Below are 21,609 nucleotides of genomic sequence, written 5' to 3'. Positions count from 1 at the left end.
TGCCTTAAATAAGAAACATTTATTATAAATAAAAGGCAAATTCAATTCAGAAGCGGTTGGATGAATGCTTAAGGGCAAAGTCTGGTATGTTTTATATAAGAAGGACAATAATTTTTTTTTCTTTGTTAACTTTTCAATATTTTTAACATCTACATTGGCAACAACCACACTCATATAGAAGAAAGTATTCAATAGATACTTCATGAAAGGAATAATGTGCTTATTTGTATTCATATATATTATGCCTTTCTTATAAAAAGATTTGTTAGGTTGTAGTGATTGATAAAATACAGCATTATAAAATACATTTATATCTTTTATAAATCATAGTGATGTAAGGCAGAATCAGGAGAGCAGCTGCACACAATGTCATGAAATTATCTACAATTTCTAAAGTTGGGTCTTTGTTTAAAAAATACTTTATTATTTTTATATGTTAAATTATCTTAGCAAAGCATTAACGGAGAAATGTTTCCCCAAATCTACCACCCACCTGTACCCATCCTTAATTTTCTTTTAAATATACTTTATTGTTTAGTTTAGATTTACAGAAAATTTGAAAAGATATAATAAGGATTTTTCACATAACCTACATTCAGTTTCCCCTGTTATTAGTATGATATATTTATTATATTTTATGAATGAGTTTTGATACATTGTTATTAACTAAAGTCTATACTTCTCGCAGGCATCCTCAGCTGTTTCCTAATATCTCTTTTCTGTTCCAGGATCCCATGTAGGAGCTCACATTATAATAACTTGCCATGTCTCCTTAGGCTTTTTTTTTGGCTGTGACCATTTCTCGGATTTCTATGTTTTTGATGATCTTGACAGTTTTAAAGTATTACCAGTCAGATATTTTTTTAGAACATCCGTTTATTAGGATCTGTTTACTGTTTTTCTCATGATTAGAATATGGTAATGTTTAGGGGAGAAAGGTCACAGAGGTAAAGTGCCGTTGTCATTATATTACATTAAGGGTACCTACTATCAATATTAATTATCACTGTTAACATTGACCTTGATGATCTTGCTGAGGTAGTGTTTCTCCACTGTTGTGTTGCTTTTGTTCCCCCGTTTCACATGACAATCTTTGGAGGAAAGTCACTCTGGGTGGCAAATATCCGAGTGGAGACTTATGCTGAAACTACTTGGGTATGTAGTACAGACATGGATGACTTAGGATTCATCTGCACAGAAGATTTTCTTCTCTTCTTACCCATTTTTAAAATTCAGTCATTTATTTATATCAATATGCACTCATGGATATTTATTTTCTGCTTTAATTGATACGATCATATGGTCTGTTCCCATAGTTCATAATTTAATTTTCAAATGTTGAACCAGCATTGTGCATCTTCAATAAATCCTTCTGATTTGTGATGTATAATTTTATATATTTATGAATTTATTTTGCTAACATTTCATCATTAATTTATTAAAAACATCATCCCTGTTGATATATTGATCAAAGGATAGAAAACTCGGTATATAAAAATTGCTATTAAAATAGTTCAAAATCCCCATGCTATAGTTAAAGAAATTCATTAATCATTAATCTAAAATCAGAAAATAAGCTAAAGTAAAAATAGATTTTAATTAGAACATGTTCTAAATTAAAAAATCTCCACTGAAAAACATGTTGATCTCAAAAAGATCATTCTAAGGATAAGAAAAGCAATAATGGCATACATAAGGACTGTAATCCTTAGGTAATTTTTAACTTTTAATTTTAAAAATCATCACTTGACTAAATTACTAGGAGTCTTAAATGTCATCAAAATTATCTTCTCCTTCATTTAATACTTTTGTTGGTAATATTACTATAATATGATAACATCTTATTACATTTTCAATCTGTTCTATAAATATTTATATTAATTTTCTTTCACATAGACTTAGGTAATGAGTTTTTCTCTTCCCTATTTCTTTACCTAAGGCAGTGGTCGGCAAACTCATTAGTCAACAGAGCCAAATATCAACAATACAACGATTGAAATTTCTTAAACTTAAACTTCTTCTAATGCCACTTCTTCAAAATAGAGTCTCCCAGGCCGTGGTATTTTGTGGAAGAGCCACACTCAAGGGGCCAAAGAGCCGCATGTGGCTCTCGAGCCACAGTTTGCCGATCACGGACCTAAGGCATTACCCTTACCCAGAAGTTTTGACTTCAGGTTAAAGACATTAGTACATTAGTAAAATGTTTTTTAAGTGTTTTTCCCTAAGGCAGTGGTCGGCAAACTCATTAGTTAACAGCGGCAAACCACGGCTCTCGAGCCGCAGTTTGCCGAACACTGACCTAGACCATTTCTTAATTGATCAGATTTTAGATTTACCAAGGAGAAGAGAGCTCTTGTGTATTGTCATCCTTGAGTTCTGTTAGTTTATATCTAATACTTGGAAAAGATTTGAGTACAATATTCTTGGGTTGCACTTTTCATCATTCAGAATTTTTCAGTTATCACTGCAGTGTTTTCAAGCATGACACGGTGTTAGAGAAAAGTTTGAGGCTATGTCGAATGATTCCTCTTTTTACAAGCTTTACCCCATTTGTTTACTAGAATAATTATTTCCTCAAACTTGCATTTCTATAGCGTTTCTCTATAATAATGAAGAATCATAGTCTATATGATTTTATTTTCACCTAGTTCATTCTGTTTATTGCTATTTTGAATTAATTTTATTTTCTCATGTTATTTTTTGTCCACAATTTTATTATTTAAGTTTGCAAGGTTAATTTTCATTCCATTTCCCCTTTACATTCTGTCTTATAGATATTGTTTTATTAAATTAAAAAAAACAATGCTATTTTTATTATTTAAATCATTTGGGGGAAATTTTCTTTTTTTTTATAGCTTATTTAAACTACTCTGCACTGTGGCTAATATGATCCTTGCTTTTAATTTATATTCATTCATTTTCATTGTTACCATTTTATTTCTTTTCCTTTTTCTCCTCCTTAGACAACTTTGTCCAGATCATTTCTTTACTATTTGACATATCTTGACCATGTTCTCAATATATCTTTACTGCTATCTTTCCTTGCTTTGTTACTATGTAATATCAAGTTAGTTTTTGTTGTTTTATGCATACTTCTGTAGCCTGGAAGCATGACAGGTAAAGGAAAAAGCTTGAATGAAGCGGTATGCAATCCTTGCTAGAAAAATCCAAATTCTGCTTTGGTTTCTATAATGATGTTAAATGCCACACACTGTGTTCTCAATGCCTGCCATAGAAGTTGGCACATTATAGATGCTCAATAAGTGATTATTGAGTGAAATAACAAATACATATCTTAGATGAGAATGCCGATCACATAATTGGATGTTATTATTCTTCTGCTACAGACTGTTTCCCCTATTAATAATATAACTTTATTTATTTATTTTTAAATATATCTTTATTAATTTCAGAGAAGAAGGGAGAGGGGAAGAGAGATAGAAACATCAATGAGAGAGAATCATTAATTGGCTGCCTCCTGCACGTCCCCTAATGGGGATCAAGCCTGCAACCCAGGCATGTGCCCTTCACCGGAATCGAACCTGGAACCCTTCAGTCCACAGGCTGATGCTCTATCCATTGAGCCAAACCAGCTAGGGCATTAATGATATAACTTTAAATTCACACTTCAATTAGAATGAGCAGACTCATGCAATGCTATGCAAAACTGAAACTGGCACACACTGCATTCACTGATATTTTAGTAGCCCAAGCAACGCACCTGGCAGAGCCTGGTAGTGGGGAAGAGATATATCTGCCATCCTTGAGGAGGTACTAGAAATACCTGTGGAAAAGAGGGATATACTTCTCTGAGTAAAGGGTAGAAATATTCAGAAACAAAAACACATTGTGCCTTAAGATGTTTCCACTCCTTTAATGTAGGCAGCCCTTGAAGTTACCAGTCTTAACATGTATAAGGGCTCAGCCTCAGATCTTTACCGCATTCTTCATATTTGAGGCTAATATTAAGAATCGTCTGGCCTCTGCTTGCCTACCTTATGCCCCCTGGGTTTATAGGCTTCAATAATCATGACTGTCAATACCCTTGGCGGTTTTTCCAGTTTCTAGAATCATGCGTTACTTTGCTTAGCAGACATTTTTAAAAAGTATTTTATTTTTAGTGTTCATTTATTTTACTATTTTTAAATGATACTGTGATGTAGTTCAGTTCTGCCATTTTATATCTGGTTTGGGCTCAAATTTTCACAAACATCTTGAAAGCAATAATGTGTACTCTGGTAATCGTTCATACTATCATCTGTCAGCATTACCACCTTACCTATAAAAACATTTTATCCAATGCATACTCTCACTTATCACTTAATATATGATACATTCTAGATGGTTAGTACAGTGTTATGCTTCTGTTTAATTAAAGATTTATATTCTTTTATAAAAGGTTAGCAGTTGGAGCATTGGCCACGTGCATGGGAGTTGTAGAGTCGGTTCTGGTCAAGGACATGTACCTGGGTTGCGCGTTGGACTGCCTGGCCCAGGTCGGATTGTGTGTGAGAGGTGACCAGTGGATGTGGGTTAAAAGAGAGGCTGTATGGTCACTGGACAAAGATACTCAACTTCACTAAGCTTAAATGTTCCCCTATGCAAATTAGGGTTAGCAACTAAACACTCTACAGCTTGTAATAAGCTTCTGGTAAATAGGCCCCAATAAAAAAACACAGATTTCCACAAAATCAAAATTATTGGAATCACTATCACCACAAAAAGGGTCTTTTCTGAGAGCCAGGGGAAAGTGCAAACAGTGTAGGTTAGGGGCAGAGTAAGAGCATAATGTGAGGGTGGGCCTGAGGAGACATGCCCCTGAGAAAAGCAAAAATAAAAAACAAGAGCCCAGCAATGGAAGAGAGACTAAGGACCCCATTCGACATTTATCCAATAACCATAGGAAAAAGAATCTGGAGAAAGGTGCTGAAATGTGAAGAATCCCTTCTATTTTTAAATTCAGCATTATTTTGAAATAGCTCAGAGGGGTTTGAGTGACAATTCTCTAAAACTATTTTTAAAAATTCCTTAAAAATATTTTATTCTCTTTATAAGAATATTTATATTGAAATCTGGGAATTAATTCTCAAAAAAAATGTTCATTATTGGAAACCAATTATTATGAGCCCTCACGAAGAACTTGTTATAGCTATAAAAATTAACCAAGGCATTGTTATCTAAAATCTCCTCTTGTTTCAATGCAGAAGTAACAATGACTGTTAATGAGCAGTTTAATGCCTCCTCTTTCATAAACTAAGAGCAATTAAGAAAAGACATCTCCTAAAAGGCCATTAGAAGTACGAGATATTTTTAAAAGCTAAAGATTGAAAACATTATATATGCAGAAGTCCTAATAAACTTATGAAGAGTGAATTACACTTAGTCTTCCAAAAAGTGAATACAATTTACATATATACTTATTGTTGCATTGTTATTAATTGCAAAACTAGAATCAATGTACAATCAATAACTTGTTTAATTATGATAATCCAAAGCAATAACATATTATTTGCTAATTAAAAAGTATAAGGTAGATCTAAGTGTATAGGTATGGGGAAAACTCTAAGGTGAAATAGTAAAAGGAGTAAATTACAGATTAGTGTGTCTGTGTATATATGAATATCTATATCCTATATAATAAAAGGCTAATATGCAAATAGACCAAACAGAGGAACAACCAAACAACTGGTCACTATGACGTGTGCTGACCACTAGGGGGTGCATGTAGACCATAGCAGGCGTCGGCCACAGCGGGATGGTGGAGCAGGTGAGCGGGAGCACCAGACCAAGGCAGGGCACCAGTAGCTGTCATCAGGGCGAGCCTCTGGTGGTTACTGAAAATTCTTTGCTCCTGCGCATTGCAGTCCCACCCAGTGCTCGCAGCCGCTGATGGCACTGGCCCCAATCACTCTGTGTGGTTAGCAGGTGCCTTCAGCATGTGGGACCAGCAGCAGAGTGGGGCTGCTGGCAGACAGGGGACCAGGGGCCATGGCAGGAGGGGCCGGGTGGGGGTGCAGAGGAGGGACTGAGACCCGCCCCTGTGCCCACCACAGCCTCATGGCCCACAGTTCCTTTCAAGGTGCACGAATTCATGCACTGGGCCCTTAGTATAACTGTGTATCTGTGTATATGTGTGGGGGTTATATAATGATTGTATAAAAGATGTGTGTATGTAAATAAATGCTTACATGCACTTGTTTATGTTCATAATATTTCTATAAATATACAAGAAAATATAAAAGTAGCTACTCAAAGTAACTTGAAAGGTGAGACTGAGAGATCAGAATATTTTATTTATTTATTTATTTTTGTTTTCTGAAGTTTTTATCAAAGTATATTGACAGACAACATTACATAAATTTCAAGAATACATCATTATCCAACCTCATATACTTTACAAAGTGACCATCATGATAAATCTAGTAACCGCATTTCACTGTGCAAAGTTATCACAATACTATATTAACAATATCCCTATGCTATACATTGCACCCCCGTGATGTCTTTACTTTATAAATGTAAGTTTGTACCTCTTATTCTCCTTTAGCTTTTATCAAAAGATTTCAAATTTTATTTTATAGCAGTTTAGTAGCTGTTTCAAATCTTACCGTGCATGATATTTTTTTCTCACAATATTCTGTTGTAGTTATTTACTTCCTTACATGGAAAACTTCATGTACACCATTCCTCCCCACTACCTACAACAGCACATCTCTCATTTCAGATGGAGACAAGAAAGGCTGGATAGTTCCCCTCAGTCCTGCTCAGTGGAGGCCAAATAAGAGGTGGGAACAAAAGAAAAACAACACACAATAGAAAATCAAGCAATTGAAATTAAAAACTTACTTAAATTTAAAGATCTTAACTTATCTGTTGTTTTTTTTTTTTTTTTTTTAGTTTTTAATGGTAGGTTTTATTATTTCATATGGCATTTTTAAAAGTGAATTAAAATGATAGGTAAATAAACTGATGATAGATATACTACAGGAAAAACAAAAAGGATACTCTACAATACGTAAGATTTTTATATGATTGTTTAAATCTAGATTTGAGCTTTGAAGAATTCTTTCCACTTTGAGAAGCTCAGTGAAAGGAGTTATGTTTTTATTCCCAGTGCCAATTTAGACATTTACACTATTGACTTAGGCCTATGGAAGACGGGCATAAGTGAGTTTATCTGCTCTGCAAACTCAAACTCCACTGTATTGTTTTTTAATCTACTAGTGACCCGGCGTGCGAAATCACGTGGTCCCACCCACCACCCACTGCCCCGCCTTGACACCCTAACCTCTCCACCCAGAGCTCGAGCCCACCTGGCCCTGTCCCTGACCCCACCGGCCTTCTTTGGCCGCTTCCAGCTCCGCCCTCAGTCCTGCGAGTCGCCTCAGGCTGGTCCTGACTCATCTGGGCGCCTCCCCGCTTCTGCCCCATCTCCGGAGCAACGTGGTGGCCCTGCCCCGTCATGGAGCCCGAGGAGAATGTGGAAGCCTTCCGCCTGCTGTGGAGTGTGGAGCGCTGCTTCCTGTCAGCTTGCGCGCTGTGCTCCTGACCCTGGCAGGTGGGTGGCAAAGGACTGGTGAGGGAGGCACTAGGGGCTCTCACCCCCGCCCTCCCTGCCACAGAATGGTCCCGCCTCCTCTGGGTGCCTCCCCACTTCCGCCCTGTCTCTGGAGCAATGTGGTGGCTTCAACCCCCTGCACATGCAGCCTCCTGCTGAACGGTCGTATGGCATCATGACCATTAGCATATTAGCTCTTTATTATATAGGATACTGCAGGGAAAGAATTAGCAAGTAAATGATTGGGTTTATAGTAACTTGTCCTCAAATCTAGTCTCTATTAATAAAAGTAGTACTTTTTCTTAATCTGCTTTCTGTTTGTCTTAGCTCTCAATTAATTTAAAACTCAGGAAGGAAGAAAGGTGGAAGCCCTTTTCAAATAGCCCATACAGTATAAGTATGTGTTTTGCTTTCATGGAAAATAAGCCACAGTTGATGCTATTTTAACAACAAATAATAACCTCATAGTAATCCTCAAAATAATAATCAATCATTCATATTCTCTGACTAAAATGAAATAAATCTAGAATTGAAAAAAGGTTTAAAATTAAATTTACCAATCAAAAAAATTAAAAATAAAATAATTTTCATAGATAAGAAAATATTATTTTCAAAAAAACACCCAAATGAATGATGTTATAACTGTTCAAAATGTAGACTAGTTGAATCAATGAATATAATATTTTAACAGAGCCAATTTTGTCATTTACAGATTAATTCATGCATCCTGAGTATTCTGAATTAATATGGATATTCGTTCCAGATATTTCACATAACAATTTATCTTTTTTTTTTCTAGATGTATCACAGTTTATTTATGTACTGAAGGACATCTTGGTTGCCCCCAAGTTTTGGAAATTGTAAATGCTAGTAAAACATTGGTGAGCAAGTTTTTGGGTGAACATAAGCTTTCAACTCCTTTGGATAAATTCCAAGGAGCCTGATTGCTTCATCTTATGGTAAGAATATGTTTAGATTTTGCAAGAAACAAAACAAAACTGTATTCCAGTGGCTCTTTATAGAGGTTTTTTAAAAATCTTTATTGTTGAAAGTATTAGAGATATCCCTAATTTTTTCTCCATTGAGTCCCTCTACCCAATTTCCATCCCACCCCAGACCTTCACCATACTACTATCTGTGTCCATGGAATATGCATATGTGCATATAAATTCTTTGGTTAATCTCTGCCTGCCCCTTTCCCCACTTTCCTCTGAGATCCATCAGTCTGTGCCATGTGTCCATGCCTCTGGACATATTTTGTTCATTGGTTTATTTTTGTTCACTACTAAGTTACACATATAAGTGAGAGCATGTGATACTTGCCTTTCTCTGACTGGCTAATTTCACTTAGCACAATATTCTCCAGGTCCCTCCATGCTGTCTCACAGCACATAAGTCTAGGGGGAGGTCATTGTGCATTTAATGTGCCTTAGGCTTGCCTCCTCCTCTTAGCTATAGGAACTACTGTATCTGTCAGAATGGTTGCAGCATGCTTCCTTTTTTAAAGGAGAAGTATTGAAAGTTTTATATATGTCTCCTTCTCCCCCCCCATTAACCTCTGCTAGCCTGCCCCCAATACTTTCACCAATAAATATTAAAATAAATAAATAAAGAAATAAATAAATAAATAAAAGGGAAGTGTCATAGAGATTTCATCAGTTTCTGCTTAGAATATGCAATGGATCTGAAATAGCATTGTACAAGTTGACTTAAGGGAGTAGGAAATATTTTGATTGCTAAATATTAAAGATTTTTGTCACTCTAAATAAGTTAAACATTATGCCAATCTATATAATAAAAGGATAATATGCTAATTAGACCTGGTCGACCAGACATCTTCCAGACGTCCAACTTCCTTCCAGACAAAGCCATGGTGATGGGGGCCAAGGCAGAGGTGGTTAGGGGCAATCAGGCCATCAGGGGAGGGCAGTTGGGGGCGATCAGGCCGGCAGGCAGAGGCGGTTAAGGGCGATTGTGCAGGCAGGTAGAGGCAGTTAGTAGCAATCATGCAGGCATGCAGGCAAGTGGTTAGAAGCCAGTGGTTCCGGATTGTGAGAGGGATGTCCCAGATTGGAGAGGGTGCAGGCCGGGCTGCAGGACAGCCCTCCCCCTGTGCACAAATTTTGTGCACTGGGCCTCTAGTAATAATATAATTTCCTGCTTTTTGGAGTGTACCTTAGAATGGCATAAGCCAATGAGAATGAAGCCCCATTTCTGATCTAATTAGTGATGTGATCAAGTTGGGAGTTGTTCTGCTCTGCTAGACAGAGTTGAAGATTTTATTCAAATCAGTTCATGGGGCTGATGTGGCATGTGTTTTGGACAAAAGATAGGGGAAAACTGTGGGGGAAAAGAGGACTGGTATGGTATACATTTTGCATATTGAGATTATGTTTGAGACCCAATGGGAAGTCTATTATTTTCCACAACAAACACAGGGAAATAACTATAATTATAATGGGATACCACCCTGCCAATGTGTCTCAGTTGGTTGAGTGTCATTCTATGAACTAGGAGGTTAAATTTTGATTCCTTGTCAAGGCACATGACCCAGTTGCAGGCTTGATCTCCAGTAGGGGATGTGCAGGAGGCAGCTGATCAATGTTTTTCTCACATTGATGTTTCTATCTCTCTCTCCCTCTCCCTACCTCTCTCTGAAATCAATAAAAACATTTTTTAGCCCTGACTGGTTTGGCTCGGTGGATAGAGCATCAGCCTGCAGACTGAAGGGTCCCAGGTTTGATTCCAGTCAAGGGCATGTACCTTGGTTGTGGGCACATCCCCAGTGGGAGGTGTGCAGGAGGCAGCTGATCATTGTTTCTCTCTCATCGATGTTTCTAACTCTCTATCCCTCTCCCCTCCTCTATGTAAAAAAATCAATAAAATATGTTTAAAAAACAAACAAACATTTTTTAAATGAGATACCAAGATAGTCAAGTAGTAATCCAAAATAAGAAATTAATAACAGGCATTAATATGAATAGATCAGAGCCATATCTAAATGAAGAGATAAAGCCTGAACCATAAGTATATTCTGCCATGGAATTCTGAAAGATAAAACAGGGCACCCCACACCCTTTAAAGAGCCTGGTGTATTTGGATAAGTGAAGCTTTAATTACTCTAACTACTTAAAAACCATCTGTAATAATTTGACAATAAATCATATAATATAAAGTTACCTTTATTTGTTTTTATAGAATGATATATTTTTTTAGTGCTATTATGGGTTAGGCACTGTTTTAGCATCAAGGTTATGAAATAAACAATTCAGACAACAATCAGAGCTAATGGACATTATATTCAAATGCACAAGACAGACAATGAGTAAACAAAACAAAAAGGTACATATCAAAATATAAAGGATGATATATGAAGAAAAACAAGGTAGGATAAGTAGATTACTGTATATGCTGCTTAAAATAGGGTGACATGAAGATGACATTTGAATATAAACTTGAATGAAGTTTGAGAGCCAGTCACACAAATTTCTGGGGGAAGAATCCTACCTAATAATAGACAAATATGCAAATTGACTGCACCTTCGCTACAGCCAAGCCACGCCCACCAGACAAAGCCACGCCCACCAGCCAATCAGTGAGAGTATGCAAATACACGACCAAGATAGCGGTTAATTTGCATACGCTGAGGGAGGGAGGAGTGAAGACTGAAGAAAACTTAGAAGGAAGAGGGAGGAAAAGCGGAAAGCAAGGTGGCTGCCAGAGGGAAAGCCCGGGTGGGCGGGGCGGGGCAGGGCGGGGCTGAGAGGAGCAGGGCTGGGCGGAGCGCGGCGGGCGGCAGCGGCGCGTGTGTGCAGGCGCTGCGGCTGCAACGGTGGCAGCAGCGGCAGCGCACGCAGCCGCAGCGGCCGCTTGCAGGATTCTTCCTGCAAATAGGCTACTAGTCCTATATAATAAAAGCCTAATATGCTAAGTGTCTGGCGTCCGGTGTTCCGTTCAACCAATCAAAGCGTAATATATTAATGAAATGCTAAGGCCACTCAACTGCTCACTATGCCGTGCACTGAACACCAGGGGACAGACAGTCAACTGGTTGACCAGTCGCTATGACATGCACTGACCACCAGGGGGCAGATGCTCCGACCAGTAAGTTAGCTTGCTGCTGGGGTCCAGCTGATCAGGACTGAGTAAGACAGCCTGGAAATGCCCTAGAGCCCTCCTGCAGTCCCTTCCTGGCTAGACAACCTCTGGCATCCCTCCCCAGCCTCAATCATGTACTGGTGGGGTCCCTAGGCCTGGCCTGTGCCCTCTCACAATGCAGGACCCCTTGGGGGATGTCGGAGAGCTGGTTTCGGCCTGACATTGGAATGACTGGTTGCTATGATGTGCACTGACCACCAGGGGCAGACACTCAACACAGGAGCTGCCCCCTGGTGGTCAGTGTGCTTCCACAGGGGGAGTGCTACTCAGCCAGAAACCGGGCTTACAGCTGGCAAATGCAGCAACAGTGGTGGGAGCCTCTCCCGCCTCCACAGCAGCGCTAAGGATGTCCATCTGCCAGCTTAGGCCCGCTCCCCACGGGGTGCAGGCCTAAGCTGTCAGTTGGACATCCCCCGAGGGCTCCCAGACTGTGAGAGGTTGCAGGTCGGGCTAAGGGACTCCCCCCTCCCCCAGTGTGCACAGATTTTGTGCACTGGGCCTCTAGTTTTCCAGATAAAAGAAATATCAAGAGCTAAGATCTTGAATGGATCAATAATTGACTTGTTTGATAAACAACAAGGATTCCACCATTTACTAAGCATGACAGAAACAGGAGCTGACAGAGAAGGGGTAAGGAGATGAATCATATACGACAATTCAGGCAAAGGGAAAGTCTTTAAATTTTATTCTAAATGTGATGAAAAGCTATGGAAGATTAGGGTTACAAAAATGAGATCACCTGAATTAAAAAAATGGTCACTATGTATTCTCTGTGAATAATAGAATCTAAGGGAGGGAGATTTATTCAGGAAGACCAATTAGGGAGTGATTATAGTAGTTTAGGTAAGAGAAGATAATGATCTTATGCCCTTAAAACTTGTGACCTGCCTTTTCAATACTCATTCCCTGTGTGTATGCTTGTTCGCAAGTACTCAGATAGCTTTTTCATTTAGAGGTAAGAGAGCCAATTGAAACAGTGGGTCTGGAAAACATACCTAACCCAAATGCAGCTTGACACCTGCAATGTCTCGAATGGTTTCCTTATCACTTGCCAAAACATTCCCCAGTTACTATTTTGCATTTGCTTCATAACACATTCAGCATCATCTTCTGTCATCTCTGGACCAGCTGTTCTGATTGTGAAACTTCAAATCGTTTCTCTAATCACAAACCTCCCATGACTGTGTTTTAAATTTAGAAATCAAGAACAAAACACATATGAGATTCTAGATTTAACAGCTTGTGGCTTTTAATGGCATCTGTCATCTTGTCTTTGAAAAGCTATTTATCATCACAATTCCCTATTATACTCTTTTGAAATGGTGGCCCTCGTAACTTCTTCACCCAAACATTTTATATAAACAAATCACTAGGATGAGAATAGGAATATCATATTTGATGAAGAACTAAGTTCTATGTAATTTGGAAAAACGTAAAGGTATATGGCCTCCGGTACTTAGACAAAATTAAATATGGGATTTCCCCTTACATTTTAAAATACTAATTCCCAATATTATTAGATTACACGACACCATGTTAGCCACGTTTTCAGCTTCACACAGGCAAGGACACGTGACACAACAGAACAGAGTGGCAAGTAAGAGTAAGAGGGTTGATATGAATGGCTTCATCTTTACCATTGGGCATGAACATCATGCATATGGGCTAACATTTCCTCAACTAAAAATTTCAAGTAAGTTTATTTAAGTTCCCTTTAGGTCTGAACATTTACACATTCCTGAGCAATAAAAGTAATTGTCCAGGTTAGTTCCCCCAACTAAATGATAGCATGGATCAGTAAGAAAAGAATAGATTCTATCTTTAGTTCTACTAGTTCAATGCAATTCATTACCAAGATAGATTTTTACTCTTGAAGGGCTTACAAAATTAATAACATACAATACAAAGTAATTTAGTTTATGGTAGTTGTGCAAGGTGATTTTGTACCATACTTCAAGAAAAATAAATCACTGTTTTTTACAAATTTTAAGAACATAGGTCTGGTAAGATTTTAAGATGAATGTCAGGTTTGGGGTTTGTTTATCCTTCCACCTGCATTAATTCATAAGTTTTCCTCTCCTCTTTCTTTCAGCATCTCCCCAGTGCTGCTCTCTAAGGAGTGTCAAAGTTTGTTTGGTAGCAGTAGATTATATTCACCATGAGAATGTCATTAATCTCAAGATCTTGCCTGTCTAGAGACAGTCAGACTTTCCTTCAGGGCCCTGCCATCTCTGTCTCCACAAATCCACTTCTACAAGCTCTTTGTCTGAAATAAATAAGGCCACTCTGTGAAATGTCACATGCTCAGAAGTCCTATTACTTACTGCTTTCCCGCCTTATTATTCAGTTTGCAGAACCTTTATAGACCACGTCAGTGGAAACTATGAGTAAACTCCATACCTATTTATGGGATGATAATTTGAGACATTAATTTGCAGACCCTTTCCCATCTACAAAAAATTAATATTTAATTTTAGAGGGAAAGGTTTGGTGTAAGACAGAGTATAACAATGCAGTATATGTCCACTTGCTATTGTGTTGTTTTCTGTTTTCTGAGTGATCGTGATTGATGCATCAGAAGGATAAAGCGAGGTACTCTATTCATCCCTTAAGGTAGCTAACCTGGCATCTGCAGTGAGATGGCAACCAGTGTGGACATGAGCTTTAGCAGAGAACTGAGTTAGCTGGTTCTACAAAGTTAGAAATAAAGAGTGAGCTTAGTTTTTTCAAGGAAAGAACAGATCATCTGTCATAGTCATATCCATGTTCAAGTCAAAATTAACTTTCTAAAGCTTCATTAGACCGCAAATAAAATGCAGAGGACCAAAGGAAGATGCATGAATGCTACATGTGTTTTTATTCATTAACTAGAGGCCTGGTGCATGAATTTGTGCACATTGAAAGGAAATTAATTAGAAGAAATACTTTAGAGGCTGGGGAGGGACTGTGGGAGGTTGGCTCCAGGGCGTGTCCAGCCCATCTTGCCCAGTCCCAATCTGCCAGACCCCAGCAGCAAGCTAACCTACCGATAAGAGCGTCTGCCCCCTGGTCAACCAATTGATAGGACACTTAGCATATTAGACTTTTATATATATAGACTAGAGTCCTGGTGCATGAAATTCATGCATGGGATGTGTGTGTGTGTGGGGGGGGAGGGAGTGTGTGTGTCCCTCATCCCAGCCTGCACCCTCTCCAATCTGAGACCTCTCAAGGGATGTCCAACTGCCCGTTTAGGCCCGATCCCAGTCGGACATCCCTCTCACAATCCAGGACTGCTGGCTCCCAACTGTTCACCTGCCTGCCTTCCTGATTGCCCCTAACCACTTCTGCCTGCCAGCCTGATCACCCCCTAACCACTCCCCTGCCAGCCTGATTGATCCCTAACTGCTCCCCTGCCAGCCCGTTTGCCCCTAACTGCCCTCCTCTGCAGGCCTGGTCACCCCTAACTGCCCTCCCTTGCCAGCCTGGTCACCCCCAACTGCCCTCCCCTGTAGGCCTGGTGCCCCTCAACTGCCCTCCCCTGCCAACCTGGTCACCCCTAACTGCCCTCCCCTGCCAGCCTCATCACCCCCAACTGCTCTCCCTTGCAGGCCTGGTCACCCCCAACTGCCCTCTCCTGCAGGCCTGGTTCCTCCCAACTGCTCTCCCCTGCAGGCCTGGGTCTCTTCCAACTGTCCTTCCCTGCAGGTCCGGTTGCCCCCAACTTCCCACCTCTGCCAGCCTGGTCATCCCTAACTGCCCTCCTCTGCAGGCTTGATTGCCCCCAACTGCCCTCCCTCACAGGCCTGGTCCCTCCCAACTGCCCTCCCCTGCTGGCCTGATCGCCCACAACTGCCCTCCCTGGCAGGCCTGGTCCCTCCCAACTGCCCTCCCCTGCTGGACATCTTGTGGCAGCCATCTTGTGTCCACATGGGGGCAGCCATCTTTGACCACATGGGGGCAGCCATCTTGTGTGTTGGAGTGACAGTCAATTGGCATATTACTCTTTTATTAGATAGGATGTCCAATGATAAGAAGTATCACTAAGTTATCTGAATAATGACCTCAATTATTCATTTTTTTTTTCTGATTAAATACACCATTGCATGCTTTGTAAAAAGAAGGTGTGGGTGGAAAGGCTGTTTTGTTTGATTTTTTTTTTTTGTCAGGGAGATTTTCCTGTAGTCTTCATTATACTTAGACACCCTCATCACCTGAAACAAAAATATGACGAATACCTTATTAAACTAATCCAAAATATGCAGAAATATATGTGTAACTAGAGGCCCGGTGCACAAAATTTGTGCATGGTTGGGGGGGCCCTCAGCCCAGCCTGCACCCTTTCCAATCTGGGACCTCTCAAGGGATGTCCGACTGCCGGTTTAGGCCCCATCTGGGATGGGGCCTAAACCGGCAGTCGGACATCCCTCTCACAATCCAGGACTGCTGGCTCCTAACCGCTCACCTACCTGCCTGCCTGATTGCCCCTAACCACTCACCTGCCTGCCTGATTGCCCCTAACTGCCTCTGCTTGCCAGCCTGATCACCTCATAACTGGTCCCCTGACTGTCTGGTTGCCCCCTAACTGCCCCCCCCCTGCTGGCCTGGCCACCCCCTAACTGCCGCCCTGCTGACCTGGTCTCCCCCTAACTGGTCCCCTGCTGGTCTAGTTGCCCCCTAACTGACCCCTGCCAGCCTGGTCCCCCCCTAAATACCTCCCTGCTGGCCTGATCGCCCCCTAACTACCCCCTTGCTGGCCTGGTCGCCCCTAAATACCCCCCCCTCCGCCAGCCTGGTTACAATCTAACTGTCCAGAAGGAAGTTGGATGTCCAGAAGATGTCCAGTTGACCCAGTCTAATTAGCATATTACCCTTTTATTAGTATAGATGACATAAAGGGGATATCACATTATCAGTTTCCTTGATGTACAGTCACTATGTTTATGGTGATTCCTATGTTAACTTCTGATTTTGGCTGTCAATTTTACATCACCTGTCTTCCCTGTACACATTAGTTTCATCTATTATGGCAGAGTGCCAATTATTTTTGTACTATAACTTGTTAGAATTTAGTAACCTTAAGTATGGATGAAACTAAACAAGGAAAATTCAGAAAAATGAATTCATAAAACTTATGACTAGGTTCTAAGAAAAATACACATAGACATTTATAAAGCTAAACTTGTGTGCAGATATATCTTATTTGAAGTGATGAGAATTGCCACACAGTTTATAAAAGCCACTGAAATTAGTTTGTTATGTCCTATGGATCTTGGGATAGTTCAAAATAGGTAAAAAATGCATGAACTATATCATTTTATTTGCTATACTTGTATTTTTCAGTGTGTTTGTTTCTAATTGGCTATTTTGAAATTGTTTGGTATGTATTTATATTGTATTGATACTTGATATGAACATTATTATATTTATTTTAATAATAGTTAACCAGAATTATAATTCAATTATGTCAGATAAATATTTTTATGCATTCATTTTTATGTAGGTTATTGATACATCTATATGACTTTTTTCACATTTTTATGTAAGTTGGTTTGGTCTGCCAACTTCTATAGTACTCAGAATTGTTTTTTAAAATATTTGTTTTGTCTCAAGGGTAAAATGAGTCAAAAAAAATATTGATTAAGGTATTTATTACTTCACCTAATTATCTGAATGGAATTCCTTTTAGGGTCTAACAATTTTGACTATTCTGTCCATATTAAAAAGTCAGTCCATTTAGCTTAGCAAATATTAATTTGAAAATCAATGAGAATTGTATATCTTAAATCTAACTGTTCACTACTAAACTGTTTTTCTAATTTATAAAATATTTTCAACTTATCTAAAACAAGAATCATTTTAAAAATCATAAAAAATAAATTTCTGCATAAAATCAGATATTAGTTCAGTTGATTTTTGATATGTTCATTACCCTGGAGTGACCTCAAGTGTGTACTCCTACTGGTTTACCTGGTTACCCGCTCACTTTATCGTCTCTCTGTTATATTCTTAGGTAGGGCACAGCTCTCTGGTTCCCATAATTTATATTCCCACCAACAGTTATATCTATAGAGGGCTGCCTCGTTTTTTTTAAAGACAGTGCCAAATTGCAGATTTGTATAGGGAGGGCAAATGTAGGTTTATAGCTGTATGTGAAACACAGACTTTATCCTTGTATTATTATTTATTAATTATTGTATTATTTCCATACAAAATAACCTACTTTTGCTTTACAGTGTATTGGATTTAACCACAATACTAAACTCACCTGTATTTATATCTTCAGTGACCCTAAGTTTAGAACCACATAGTAATTTGCATTTAATAAACATAAGGCTAATGATTTTGGATAAATAAAATATATTTGATACTAGGAGTATCTTTAAATAGCCGAAAGAGAAAGGATGTGGATATCACATTGGACATAAATTAGGATTCAAGGTCTGATCTAGGTAGTGTTTAGTTTCCAAATGTAGAAATACAAACTGAATTATAATATGACCTTCCATTCTATCATTCTATCACTTAGACACAAAGTGAACTATCAGGCATTTAAAAGGTTTTCTATAAGAGTAGCTTTTTAATTTAACTTTGTTATAGATTTTTAAGGTATCATCAACTTGGTTTTTATATTTCAAGTTATAAATAGAATATTTAGAAATACAATAATCCACAAAATGATTAGGCACCCATCATTACCAATGGCCTAGTGATTCAGAATGGTCATCATTCGATAAATTAGGTTCCCAATTGCCATAAACTAGAGATAAATTAAAACTCAAGAATCATTTTAATTTTAACATAATTTGATCTTAAAAAGTTAGTAATCATAATGAGAGTATCATAATGATTTTAAAGAAGATTTCAATTAATTTACCATGCGAGCTGGAGAGGAATGAATTGCAGCTCTAAAATAAAACAAAATGTTTTTTTAGAGTTAATGCAGCAAAAATTGTCATAGTAAAAGCAATCACACTCATAATTTCACCAGAAAAATAGTAGAAAACCTCAAAAAAATCAAGTGACTTTTAGCATGACTACAGAACATATTTTTAATAATAAGAAATATAAAGGCAGATCACTTTTAAAAATTAATATTTATTTTCAACAATTGTATTAGATAAAAGTAGTTTAAAATAAAACTTTCTGAAATGATTATTTTAAAATATTATTGCTTGACATTTTATGATCTGCCATATCCCTTAAGGCAACACATTTAATATTTAACTATTTTGTTTGGTGATTGTCTGCATAGATCTACATAAAATGAATATTATACTATACCTTGTGTACAATCAATTTAAACACTACATGACTTCTTATTGTAAGGTTTTATTAATTTAGCTCACTCATACCATTTTCCTTTTAGTATAATTATGCCTCAATTTTTGCTTAAAAACATTGTGTTTCCATGATGACTTTTCAAATATTGTTCACGGCTGAGCCAAGAAACGTACTCTGATTACATTTCCTTCCTTTACATTTATTATTTTACTGGAGTTAAAAATTGCCTGCCTTCCCCCTGCTTTGGTTTTTTTTTTTTTTTTTTTAACTTATGAATGTCACCCCTCACACACACTCCCGAAGCTCTATAAAATGTCTCATTATAACATTTCCTTCTGATCACAGCTTTCATCTCACTTTCAAGCATGCTTTATTTCCCTGAACACATGCCTCGTGGAGACATCTGACCTCTTACTAAAATACGATCTTTCTTCACTCTAGGCATACTCTACAATTATCACACAGATACTTCCTTTTGCCTCTGATATTTTCATCTCTCTACTGTGTTGTGTCTCTGGTTTCCTGGATCACAGTTCTATGTTGGTTTATTTCTTTGTTTTGATAGAAATCATCCTCATACAGCTTCCTGAAAAAAATATTTAAGAGAGTCAAATTTTCTATTCTTGAAAAGTCTAAAAATACTTTTCTTCTTCTCTATGTGTTAGATGATCTGAATGCATAAAGAATTTTATCTTAGATATTTCCCTTAGAATTTTGAAAATTGTTCATAATTCTTATTTCTTTGCTTCATTTGAGAGTCTGATATTCTGATTCATCATTCTTTATAGTTGACATGTCTGTTCTTTGAAATGTTTTTGGTGATTTTAATTGTGTCTTATTCATCTCATTAGTGAGTGAGGGTCTCACACTCTAGGGATGTCTGAACATAGGACACTTAACACTGAGCAGAGGAGATGAACAGCATTTTATTAGTCACATTCACTCACAATTGAGGGTAGAAAAGTACTGCAGGTCCACGGGATGGGGAAGGGGTGCACTCGGATACAGTGTGAACAACAAGGGATGCTCAGTAGAATAAAAAAGTTGAGATGCACTTCTTTAACATGGGAGGATGTTGGCTTGTTGGAATAATTCTGTGGGCTGACAAGGAACTGAAATCCCAGGAACTAGCACCTGATTTTTTTTTTTTTATAAGAAGGGCTGTTTGACTAGGAGACCTCATTTGCAGAAGCAGAGTGGGATGGAGGGGAGGGCGGCTCACATTAGGCCATTTGAGGCACTCGTGATTTTACAAATGTCAAGGCAGGGGATAATATTAATACCCTATTTAGGAACTTCCCCTTAGTTTCTGTGTTATAACATTTCATGGTATTATCTATAATAATAAAAGGGTAATATGCTAATTAGACCAGATGTCCTTCCAGACGAAGCTGGGATCAGAGGGAAGCCGGTGCCAGCAGCCATGGGAAGGAAGGCCTACTCTTGCACGAATTTCATGCATCGGGCCTCTAGTGTTTTAATTAGAGTCTATTTTTCATCCCTGTGCCAAGTTATTTTTGGACCCTATCAGTCTGGAAATGTATGCCCCTATTTATAAGCATTGTTTACATTCTTTCTTTCAATGATTGCTTTCAGAAGTTCCTTTCTTTTAGTTTCACTTTTCTCCTTTTGTTCAATTTTTATTGTTATTGTCTTAATTAGGTAGTTATTAATATGAGTAATAGCAAAAGAACAAAGGGGAGGCCAGACATTGTAAGCATGGTGATCTGGGCAGCTTCACCAGGAAGCTACAACTTCAAGCTCCCAGGAAACCACATTCTCTGCAGATCACTGGGAGAAGGGATCGAGCAAACTGGGAGATGGGTGCATGTGCAGTGAAGTCGGGGTGATATAGGGGAGATACTCGTCTGTCAGTCTCACCTGGGAAAAAGATAATTGACTAGAAAGTGAAGCCACCACAAGTGTATGACATCGTGAAGGGTTCATTGGTGAAGCACCTGGCTAATCTCCAGCCCTCTTGCTTTGCTCCATGGCCCACACCTGCCTATTCACTCATTACAGCCATATGGCCATGGGGACTCGGCACACAGGATGCTGGACTGGACAGTGCTTTAATATGGAGCAGAGCCTCTGGGCAGTTGCCTTAATTCTTGCCCTGTTGAAGACAAGCTTGGACTTTTTCCATGGCAGGAGAGGGAAAAGTGACATTGGAAACCCAGGGGTTTAATTCCAGGGAAATAAAGATCACTCATCCTCTGGTGCAAATCTCAGGAAATTCATTTCCTTGCAACAGTGCAAGAACTCCACTTCCACTGGTAACAGATGGGGACACAGAGGACACCCCACTGGTGACACTATCTGCCAGATTTTTTATTAGTTCAACTTCCCTAATTCTCTTGTATATGTCCTCCTATTGAACATCACCCTGTCTTCTTTTACTTTTCCTTGAGAGATAAGACTTGACTTTTCTTCCAATTATTTTACTATTTTTATAAATGTTTTATTTAAAATTTCCAATATCTTTTTTCTCTGAATGATTTTAATATTGTTTAATAGTTGTATCTTTTCCAATCTTTCTGAAGATATTACTAATATGTTTCCTTCCATCATCACAAGTTCCTTTGCTTTCTATTTGCTTGCTTTGTCTATATAATTTGTCCTTAAATGTT

Source organism: Eptesicus fuscus, chromosome 14, assembly GCF_027574615.1.
Source record: "Eptesicus fuscus isolate TK198812 chromosome 14, DD_ASM_mEF_20220401, whole genome shotgun sequence".
In the NCBI taxonomy this organism is placed as follows: domain Eukaryota; kingdom Metazoa; phylum Chordata; class Mammalia; order Chiroptera; family Vespertilionidae; genus Eptesicus; species Eptesicus fuscus.
This window is presented reverse-complemented; position numbering follows the sequence as displayed.